The following is an 11,721-nucleotide window of genomic DNA, read 5'->3' as shown; positions in this document are numbered from 1 at the left end:
AGCATTTTGAGAGAACGGTTGAAGTAAAAAGGAGAAAGGAATTGGAATCTGAATATGAGGCAAGAAAAAAATTGCCAAGAATCAAGATGTGCACACCCATGTTGATGCAAGCAAGCAAAGTGTACACTCCAACTATTTTTGAAGCTTTCCAAAGTGAATATGAAAGATCCATGGCTCCTTGCACTAGAGTGTTGGAGGAAAATAACCAATTTACTGTTGCTATTGGGAGGTTGCATGGTGATTTGACTTATGAGGAGGAGGAGGAGCGCATAGTGATTGGTGATCCGTTGAACCAAACCGCTTCATATAGTTGTCAAATGTTCAATAGGGCTGGAATATTGTGTGGGCATAGTTTGAAAGTTCTTGATTTGATGAATGTAAAGACATTGCCAACACATTATCTCCTAAAGAGATGGACTAGAGAAGCACGCAATGGAAGTATACATGACAGGCAAGGAAGGAAAGTGGTAGAAAATCCAAAATTGGAAGCTCAACTTTGGTACAAAGATATGTCTCATAAATTTCATGATATGCCATATAAAATAGCCAACTCTCTCGAATCTCGTTTGATGCTAGAAGATGCACTTGCTTGTCTTTGGCCACAACTAGAGGATAAACTCAATGCATCAGCCACCGGTGCTACTGATGCATGTTCCAATGACCAAGAAAATGTTGATCCAAATGTGCAACAAGCCAATGACTTGCTTAGTTCTGCACGACTGAAGAAAAAGGGGGTTTCATCTAAAAATTTGAGGAGAAAGCTAACTTGGTTTGATAAGTTACGCAAGGGACGAAAGCCAACTAAATCAGCGGCAACGACAAAAAAAGGAACAAAGGTAAGGTGTAGTATGTATGTAATATGAGTTGTTATTCATTCCTGTACTAAAAAAATAATTTTTTATTTTTATTGGCAGCAACATCAACAAAAGAAAAAAAATAGTGCGCAGCCTCATGTGCAAGTGAAGAACAACGGCAATAGTCTGCAACCTGAAGTGCAAGTGCAGGTGAAAGAAAATAGTGAGAAGCGTCAAGAATATGATGCAATTGACAGCTTTACCGAGCTCTTGACAACTTCACGAGTTGACGATCATATCTTTTATGATGATATGATCTAGTATCTTCAAAGTTGTTAGGTAGTATTTTTGACAGTGCTAACAACCGTATTTTGGGGGGTTACGATAGTCTCTTTTGGCCTAAATGTATAAGTGAAATGGCCTGCTTTTGTGTAGATGATTACTCAACATTGACACTTATTGCTGTAGCATTCGGACATTATGCGTTGCAGCCTTTTAATATCAAGTTCTACTGGATTTAGTGTCAACTGCAATTGATTTATTCCACTTTGATTGCATAATGCACTACTGTATAACCAAACCAAATTTTGTTTTATAGTCTGTTCATGAGTATCTGCAGTTTTTTATTTTTTGGGTTTCAATCTGTTCAAATAAAACTGAGTTCAAGTGCCACTGCATCGCTGTTTGCAGCTAGTCTGTATTAATGTTTGCTGCTATGCTGAAAACTGCTAAGTGTTGAGAGCCTTTCCCCTTGTGTGATCTGGACCATAGGATGTGGATTGGATGGAGATTAGAAGGGTAAAGTTGCAGCGTGACTTCACTTGATAAAGGCACTGGATCTCAGTCTGTTGCAAACATGTGCCGAAAAAGTCAGGAGCTCATGACACACCAAACGTCCTTTTGCTGCAACCATCGGCTTCCGGACCTTCAACCAGCGTGCGACATAGCTGGAACCTTGTCCGGCATAGCTGCAACCTTGGGCAGAAGAAGCTGGATCCTGCCAACACACTAGTCTATTTTTTTGTTGCAACCGTCTACATTTTTCATAGAAGCGACCACACGATTTGCTGGGATCATTCATGGCGACGACCATGGGACGATGAAGGTTGCAACCGATGCCAACAAATGCTAAAATCGTTTTGACAGAAGCTGCAACTAGGCAACGACCGGTGGTGACGATGCTACAACTGCTGAACCGCGAGCTGCAACCACAAGATGATGATGCGGCCCTGACGGCGACGATGATGTGCTTTTTTGCTACAACCATGTCTTTTTTTGCTCCAACCGGCAACCACGAAAGCTAAATCCAGTTAACATTTTTGCTACAATGGCGACGACGGGCGGCAGTTGTGAACATTTTTTTGCTGGAACCGATATACTTTTTTGCTACAACCGGCCGACTTTTTTGCTACTGTTGGCATCCTGAGGTAGAGTACATTTTTTTTGCAAGGTCATCGACGGAGGTGCACCGACCGGCGACCGGTGCCACCGAAAGCTCCGCCCGCTGCCCCGAAGCTGCAACCACGGGAGGGCGCGTAGCTGCATGAGAGAGAGAGAGAGTTGGCGAGAAACGTAGGAGGAAACGACGGCGAGGGACAGTGACCGGAGGCGAGCATGGCAGACGCCTCAGGCGTTGCTTCGATGGCGGGCATGTCGCTCGTCCAGGTGGGGGGCGATGGGGATTTGCTTTTCCTTTTCAAGAAGAAAGCACAGGAGGTGGAAGAAGGGGATCGTGCAGCCCAAAAAGCTACAATCGTACGACTGGGGCGTGATCGGCCGAAATTTTTGGCCAGCGCCCCCGCGCCTATCACCCGCCTTAGTTTTCCTTTTAAATTTTGAATATTTTTAATTCATAAATATTTCGAAAATTGATGATTTTTAAGAAATTATTGAACATATTAAAATATCATGAATATATTTTTTGAACATTTTGAAAATTCACAACTATTTTCCTAAAATTCCCAAAAAGTTTTAGAATTCACGAATATTTTTTGCAAGAATAACGAACATTTTTCATTTAATAAATCTTTCAAATATATCAAAAATCTGGTTGCCAGTTCTTTTGAGCCAATAGCTGCTGTTTTTTTTTTCAGAAGAACAAATGAAAAAAGCTAGCGAGCGCAAGTGGGCCTGGCCCTGAGCCCGATTTATTGACATTTCACCACTTGAGGCGATGAATACCATGCCCACAAGTATGAAGCCTGTGGTACACAGCCCAACAATAACGATGTATGCGTTATCTTAATCACTGGAACCCAGATTAAAAATTACCTACAAAAAAAAGTAGAATCCAGAGTATAAAAATACCGATGCATCCATCATCCTAGGTCACTAGTAGTTACAGTATAGCTCAGAGGGTGCTTGGATACGTTTTAGTCCCATGACTAAAAGTAGTAGGACTAAAACTTGCTAGCCTCACCCATGCTTGGATACAAATACTAAATAGACTAAAATCGAGTTAATGAGCATTTATTATCCTCCAAACCCTCCAATCGAGAACTCGCATGTGTTAAAGGAGAGGAGTTAAATGAAGAGAGAGAGGACTAATTCATATTTTAGTAAGGTTCTCCTGACTAAAATTTTTGGGTGCCGATAACTGTCACACGTGTGGTGTATCGGGTAGTTGTGCCACACGCCTCGTGTGGCATGGACAGCAACCAGCCCACACACCTATGTGTGGGCAAAACAACTAATGCCCACACATCTCTTTTTCCCCCCCGAACCCTCTCACACGCGTGTGTGTGGGGCGAAGTTGATAACGCCCACACGCCCGTATGTCAGGTCTCGTACCCTCCTGGTCCCGCACGCCACGCGTGACGCCCACCGCGCGCCCACAATTACCATGATCCAGACCCTCGTCCATGTTCGTTTAACTGCAGTTGCCATGTCGTTGAACTACGGTTGCCATGTCGGACAACTGCAGTTGCCATGGTTGCTCAACTGCAGTTGCCATGTATGGTCTGATCTAATGTAGTTGTCATAATTTCATAACTTTAGGAGTTGCCACATACTAACACTAGGCAGTTGAGAGAGTTGTCATGTGCTCACAAGCATGCTAGGGCAGTTGCCATGTAAAAAAGAAGAGTTGCCATCTGCTTACGTGCACGTTAGGGCAGTTGCCATGTACGTGCACGTTGGGGCAGTTGCTATGTACCATGCAAAAACACATGGCAACTCGGTAAAAGAGAGTTGCCATCTGCTTACGTGCACACTAGGCAGTTGCCATGTACCCTGCAAAAACACATGGCAACTCGGGTAAAAAAGAGAGTTGTCACCTGCTTATAAATCACACTAGGGGCAGTTGCCATGTGCGCTGCGAAAACACATGACAAATAGCAGCTTGGGTGTGGGAGAGGAGACGGGCATGTGGGCGAGATGGCAAATGCCCACACACTAGCCCTTGTGTGTGCGTGCAAAGTGCCGTGTGGCGCGAACTGCTGAACGCCCACACACCGGCCCCTCCGTGTGGTAAAACGGATGTGTGGGCGACCTCTCTCACACACCACACACGCGAGTTGTCCTACGTGGCATACAAAATCAGCTAATTTGTGCCAAGATTCAAGCAGAAGTTACTGGACGGTGATGGAGACGTGTGGGTGAGTTGGCTAATGCCCACACGTGTGGGCGTTAACATTTCCGAATTTTTTTAGTCTCAAAACTAGTTCTAGACTCTCTTTAGTCAGGGGTGATTGGAACTTTAGCCTCTAAAAAAGACTAGTTTTAATCAGACTAAAAATAGCCCATTGAATCCAAGCATGCTCTCAGTCATGGGAACACGCAGTCAGAAACCGCACCGGCTCCTCGGGAGTGGTAGCCATTAATTAGAGCTTCAATTCTCGAAGAGACGGATGACGTTGATGCGCGCGTGAATGAATACCTAGACGAGGAGACGCACTGTGATTTCCCACAAGTACCCTATATATGATCGAGCAGAAACCATATTTCTAACTTCCATTCTCGCCAAGTGCTAGTAGGCCACAAGCTAGATGGCAGCGCACACACTCATCGGAATCATGTCGTTCGCTGGCGTATCCGTCGTCGCTGGCGGCAAGCTGCTGCAGCCGTCCGCGGAGTCGGCCATGACCTACTCTGGCACCGCCAGCCATAGTTGGTACCACTTGCTTTTGGTCGAAGGTTACTCCCGTGTCAAAGCCATGCTCAACGGAGCGAACATCAAGGGTCGCTCCTTCAAAGCCGGAGGGTATCAATGGGCTCTCAAGTTCTATCCCAATGGTGGTGGCTCGGAGAATGCCGGTTTCATGTCGCTTTTCTTTCCCTTGACCAGGATGTTGCACAACCTGTGATGGTGCGTGTCCAGTTCAGTTTCATTGATGAGGTTGACGAGCAAGACCCTGCACAAATCTATGCAATAGAAACAGTTGAGTTCTCTAACGGTGAACCTACATGGGGACGCCGTCGTCTCATAAAAAGAGAGGACTTTGATCAGTCGAAGCATCTCAAGGATGATTGTTTCACCATCCGGCGCGACTTCATCATCACCAAAGCAGCTAGCTGCTACGTTCATCAAGGTGCCGCCATCTAACATAAGTGAGAATCTGAACCATCTCCTTGCGTCTAAGGTTGGCACCGACGTGACATTTGAGGTCGGCTGCGAGACATTCACCGCACACCGGTGTGTGCTCGCGGCCCGTTCAGCTGTATTCATGGCGCAGCTCTTTGGTCCCATGGAGGAGGGGATGACGAGCCAATGCCATACGCATAGAGGACATGGAACCAAAGGTGTTCAGGACCTTGCTTGGTTTCATCTACACCGACTCATTGCCTAAGATGAAGGTGGAAGGGGAAGCACAAGAAGGCGGAGCTGAGGTTCTGTGGCTGCAACACCTACTTGCCGCAGCGGATAGGTATGATCTTCAGCGGCTCAAGTCAATTTGTGAGGAGAGACTGTCGGAGCGCATAAATGTGAGCTCCGTGACGGCCATCCTCGGCCTAGCTGCACAACACCATTGCCACGGATTGAAGGAGGCCTGCCTGGAGTTTCTCAAAGCCCAATCCATTACTGACTTGAGCCAAGCACTAGTAGAAAAAGGGTCAAACGTGAAGCACATTAGTGCCGGTTTAATTTTGGCCCGGTACTAATGGTACCATTAGTGCCGGTTCGAACGGATTTGCATTAATGCCGGTTCGTGTTGAACCTTTAGTACCGGTTCGTGGCACGAACCGGTACTAAAGGGGTGGTGGCAGACTGGCGTCAGGCCGGGGCCCCACGATCACCTTTAGTACCGGTTCGTGGCACGAACCGGTACTAAAGGTCTAACCTTTAGTACTGGTTCGTGGCACGAACCGGTACTAAAGGTCTCTGACCTATAGTACCGGTTTGTGACACAAACCGGCACTATAGGGCAATTTTCAAACTCTATCCTCCTGTGTCGCCATTTCAGTTCTGAAAAAATTAAAAGAAAATGATAAAAACTTCAAAAAATAAAATCCTTCGAGAGGTAGTTATATTACTACATTTACTAGTTAGGAAAATTTGAAAACTACAATTTGAACATGTTTTGCAAAAAGTGTAGGGAAAATGTAAAACGGCTATAACTTTTGCATACGATGTCGGAAAAAAACGTATAATATATCAAAAAATTCAGCACGAAAATCCACATCCGATGGAGACCGCCTATGGCCTGTTTGGAATTTTTTTAGAATCCTCAAATTCCAAAAGGAAAAAAAGATATGGTTAAATTTCAGTTTTTTTAAATTTTTTTGGTTAAATCTGGTCAAACTACTTATTCAAGAAGTATTAATGTTACTACATAATTATTCAAGAATATTAGTGTTACTAAATAATTATTTCAATTTTTTGAATTTTGGTCAAACTATGGTCAAACTGTGGTCAAACTATGGTCAAACTTATTCAAGAAATATTAGCGTTACTAAATAATTACTGTTTTTTTAAATAATAGTTTCAAACTCAAACAGTGAAATGTGTGACTTCATGCTCAAGCTAAACTCCTGAGGGTTAATAGGATTGACATCTTACTATTATCAGGAAAACAACAAGTGCAGACTCGAAAGCGAAGGAGAATAGAACCCGAAAGTTAAGCGTGCTCGGGTTAGAGTAGTGAGAGGGATGGGTGACCGGTTGGGAAGTTAGATGATTTGGAATGAGTGATCCACACTTGAGCAGTTAAGAGAGGTGATTAGAGACTAAATCATCAAATAATTCAGAAAAATTAAAAATTGAAAAAAAATTCCAAAATTTTCAAAAAAAAAAATTCAAAAAAAAACCTTTAGTACCGGTTGGTAATACCAACCGATACTAAAGGTCCCCCATATCAGGGCGTGAGCTCACGCCACGTGGTGGCACTTTAGCGCCGGTTCGTGCCGAACCGGTACTAAAAAGGGGGGGGGGGCTTTAGTGCCCACCCTTTAGTGCCGGTTATGGAACCGGCACTAAAGGCCCTTACGAACCGGCGCTAAAGCTCCGTTTTCTACTAGTGAAGTCATGGCGACCAGTGACTGGGAGCATGTTGCTGTGACCAATATCTCTGTTATAAATGAGTTCATCGTCAAATTTGCTTCCAAAGTGTAATTCTTTGTAACTGCGCGGTACGTACGGTGCCCAAGTGAGAGACCATGATATGTTTATCAATTCAGTTAAGTTGGATTGTTTATCAGTTCAGTTAAATTGACGTCAAAACATACATTGTCCTGCGTTTGTGCAGTTTGAACTACTTCGTGGCTTAGTTGTTTCGTCCTCATATATTGCTACTGTCTTCGTTATCACATCAGGAAACCTAATTTGTTTATGGGTTTGAAAGTACAGTAATCTAGTTGAAATTGAACTGTGAGTTCCGTACACATTAATACATTTAAAAGCAAATCAAGTTTTCTTCTGAGATTTTGTTAAAAATTGATTGGAGAAGCTTAGAAGGAAACTGGCAACGACCTGTTGCATTCCGTTAGATTTTAACTAGACCACATCATCATGTCCTGGGATTTTATTGCTACTGTCTCAGCTTAGGACATGCCGGTCTCTATTATTTTAGATACCGATTGTGCCTCTATGGCTTCCTTCCTTGCAAATTAAAATCTTAACAGGTCGCCTCTTGTTGATCTAAAGAGGGAAGCGCTGAGCATTACTAAGCTTCTCCATAGCTTTAAGCTTTCAAATATTAAGCGTCAAGCCAACATGGTGCCTCACGAGATTGATAAATTTAGCTTTGATAGTAGATCGGATGGTAGTCTTTTTTAATAATTTTTTCGCCCTGCTTAGTGTATGTTGTAAGGAACGATTGTAATAACTTGATAATTATTTAATAAAAGGGGATGTGTTTTCAAAATAAATTATATACATAAAAAATATATCAGTTCTTAAGTATAATATCGTATCAATTTGTAACAACATATGTTTTGTAATTGTGTAACCCTTTGTAATTCAGAAGAAACACGATCCAACCGAAGATTAATTATGACATGGAATGCAACAGGTCTCTCTATGTATTAACTAAATCCAAGAACAAGATGATGTGGTCACGTGGAGAATATCTGGCAACGACCCCCACACTTGTGTAGCCCAAACTCCACAAAACTGGTGTCAACATTAACCTTGATATGTACAATCAGGCGAGGAAGGTTGCCACCCCACAATGTTCTTTAAAGGCAACACCGTATGTATCCACCTTTCCGCCAACCCCTTATGTTTGTGATTAGACTTGAAAAAACAGTGTACACTAGTGGTTGGGGCGCACCCTTGATGCACCACATAAGGGGTTAGCGGAAAGGTGGATACGTATGATGTTGCCTTCAAAAAACTGTGTACACTAGTGGTTGGGGCGCATCCTTGGTGGGCCACCTGAGTGAAAGTTCTGCGGTGCCTGATAGGGCATCGCACCTTTCAGTTTGTTTTTTGAATTCTGGGTAGCACATGTGCATGTAAGCATTGTTGAGCGAATTCTGTTTCCTGTGTACACAAGAAACAAACTAACACTCCATCACAGTCAGTGCATACCGCATCGCCTGAACCGTCCGGTGCCATGTAGGAGGTGACCATTTCAAATTTTGTTTTGCGTTGTGGGTGGGACATGGATATGCAAGTAACCTGCGTATGCGCTCCAATGGATGAACTGGTTACAACATCAAGCATTCACGGGCCTAGTTTGCTCCATTAGCATGTTAATTTGTATTAATGAGCACAAATGAAATGCCTTATAATTTATTTAGTCCACAACAAAAAATTAGGCATAGAAAAATTAGAATATAACACAGTGTTGGGACAATTTCACAGTTTGACAAAATAATATACAGTAAAAACTTTTAACATGTCTGCTCCTTTACAAATGGTACACAGGTAATCATGCATACATCATGCACAGAATTAACTAGTACTCCTTCCATCCCAAAATAAGTGCTGCTGATTTAAGGATACGGCTTGCCTGCTCCCTCTTTATGCTCCCATCCGTGCTCCCAGTTCATCCTACGGCTGTCTTTTTTCCTTTTGTTTTTCTAATCTAATCATCTCCCCCCTGATTTTAAGTGGGTGGAGCTGCGCCTTATTTTGTTTCAATCAAATCAAGCCACGTACGTGGGAGCACGGATGGGCACATACGAGGGGAGCAGGCAAGTCTCGTCCCTGATTTAGTATAACTTTAAACTAAAGTTGTACTAAGTTAGTGGCACTTATTTTGGAACGGACAGAGTACTACAGAATGAAAGCTACTGGGAAAAAGGGGAAACAATTCGGAGACGGGATTACAATGCCAATGATTGTAACAACAGAGTAAGAACAAAGCCTTACACTGCCGAGTAGAATTAGCCTGCACATAATCCAAGTCATGTCTTTGTCAACTAAACTTCATTGGATGAACTGGTTTCACAAGCATCTCTGAACCTCCAGACCATTTATATAACCGAACTGCTAAAAGTGAGAAAATAGTGACATTGAGTAAGAAAATACCTATATCATAAATACATAAGTTGTGGTATATCATAAGTTCCTGTTGTCGTATACATAAATCAGCCCGCAAATTAACTGAGGTGTTAAAGATCTGAGAAAACCAGTTGAGAATCACTGAATATGGTCAGCCAGGAAAAATAAAGGAAATATAACTTTAGTGTCGTGTGTTCAAATGAAGTTTGCAGCGAATACAGGGTGAAAGAGCACAAAAGGGAGTGGTTTTTATACAAGTTGTGATAAAAACTATTTTAACTGCAAGATGCATGGCGGGGGCTCGTGCATGGCTTGACGGGCTTGTGGGACTTGAGCAAAAGGGATTAATATAAAATCAAAGTAGAAGATCCGGTAACCATATACACAAACTCGGATATCGGGCAACAATCATTCCACCGCCTTGCTTTTTTTAACTGACACCGCCTTGCTATTAGTACTCCCTTCATTTGAAAATACTTGTCATCAAAATGGATAAAAGAAGATGTGGGTGAGTTTTGAAATGAGCTCCTGCGACGCCCCTGGCGCCGCGGCCCCCGCGGCCCCGCGGCTGCTCGCCCCACCGCCGACGTCCTCTTCCGCGCCCCCCGGCCTCCCTGTCCTCCGCTGACACCTCCTCCCCTGCGCCCTCGTCGCCGCCGGCGCTCCGGTGGGCCGATTTGGCGGAGTTGGCCGACGTGGATGCCGGCCGTGCGGTGGTTCGCCGGGATCCCCCGCCTCGGGCTGTCGGGTCCCGGCTGGTGCCCGCGCCCCTACCGCGTTCCGGTCACCCTGGCGCCCCCGCCCGCGCGCCTCGCTCCTATGTCTCCTTGCCGCTGACGCCCCGGAAAGCCGCCGCCTTGGCTCACCGGACCGCTCGTCGCCGCCGCGCCTCGGCGTGGGGTGTCGCGGGGCGGTCCGACCAGGGGCTGGCTGGCACGCCTTGGCGCGTCGCAGCGAACGCCCCCCTGGCCTCCGCGCCTCGGGCTTCTCCGCGTCGGGCTGCGTTCCCGCCGACTATCTCTCCGGCCCTCCGTCGCACGTCTCCGTTCCGCCCATTCATTGCTTCCTTTGGGACCTCCGCGCTGCGCCTGTCCCCCTCTCGCGCTCCCAGTCGGGCTTGGCCCGCTCCCCCGGTGGCGTCAGTGTCGGCCGCGGCAGGGACGGCGGCGGCTGAGGAAACCCTCGCCCCGACCTCCCTGCCTCGCGGGCTGGGCCGTCCTACCCTGGGCTGGAGGCTTCCTGGGCCGATCCCGGTTCGGGCATCCACCTCGATCTTGGGCCTCCCTCCTGGATCTGGTGATAGGCAGGCCCAGACGGGTCGCCAGGCCATTTGGCTCCCCGCTGGCCTGCCTCGTCCCCCATCCTCGCTCTCCCCTCCCCCGACAGAAACCCTACAACACGCTCCGCCCCCGCTCCCTGCCGCCGCCTCTCTCCCCATCCCCCGCCCCGCTCCCTCCCCGTCGGCACCCATGCCACGCTTGTGGGGGGATGCCACCCCTCGGCCTAAGCGGCGGGCCGAAGACCACCGTGCTGCTCCCCGCCCCTCCCCCGAAGCTTCCCGCCCTGAGGAAGAGCTCCGCCGCCAGCTCTCTTCCCGGGATTCTCGGCGTTCCCCTCCCCGCTCTGACCGCCGCTCGCCCCCGCGCACCGACCACCGCTCCCCGCCGCGCTGTTCTCCAGCCAGGGCTGATCGCCTGGACCGCTCCCGGTCCCGCTCGCCCGCGCCCGCGCCAGAGTGGAGGTCTCGCCGCTGCTCCCCGTCCTCTCCCCGGCGCTGGGACAGTGGCCACTCCCGCTCACCGATCCTCAACCGTCCCCCTGCCGCCTCCTCCGAGGCCCGCTGGTACCATCCTCCCCGCTCCGCCCCTAGCTTCCCCCCGGGTACCGGCCACGGCAAGGCCGGACCGAAGCGGAAGAAGAAGCGGGGGCTCGGCCGTGGCAATGGCCTGGCAGCGGCCCCGGCTCCGTCTCGCGTCCCGGCCGCATCGACCTCGACTGCCCTCTGCCCGGATGACCCCGCCGCCAACCTCGTCAAGTGCT

General features: G+C 47.1%; 1 pseudogene; it reads left to right on the top strand.

The window, feature by feature from the left end:
* Window positions 1-4,807: 4,807 nt before the first annotated feature.
* LOC123081905 (BTB/POZ and MATH domain-containing protein 2-like) lies at window positions 4,808-7,499 on the top strand (annotated as a pseudogene).
* Window positions 7,500-11,721: the final 4,222 nt, after the last annotated feature.

The sequence above is a fragment of the Triticum aestivum genome, chromosome 1B, assembly GCF_018294505.1.
Source record: "Triticum aestivum cultivar Chinese Spring chromosome 1B, IWGSC CS RefSeq v2.1, whole genome shotgun sequence".
In the NCBI taxonomy this organism is placed as follows: Eukaryota; Viridiplantae; Streptophyta; class Magnoliopsida; order Poales; family Poaceae; genus Triticum; species Triticum aestivum.
The sequence above is the reverse complement of the archived record's forward strand: the minus strand, read 5'-3'. Positions and strand labels throughout refer to the sequence as shown.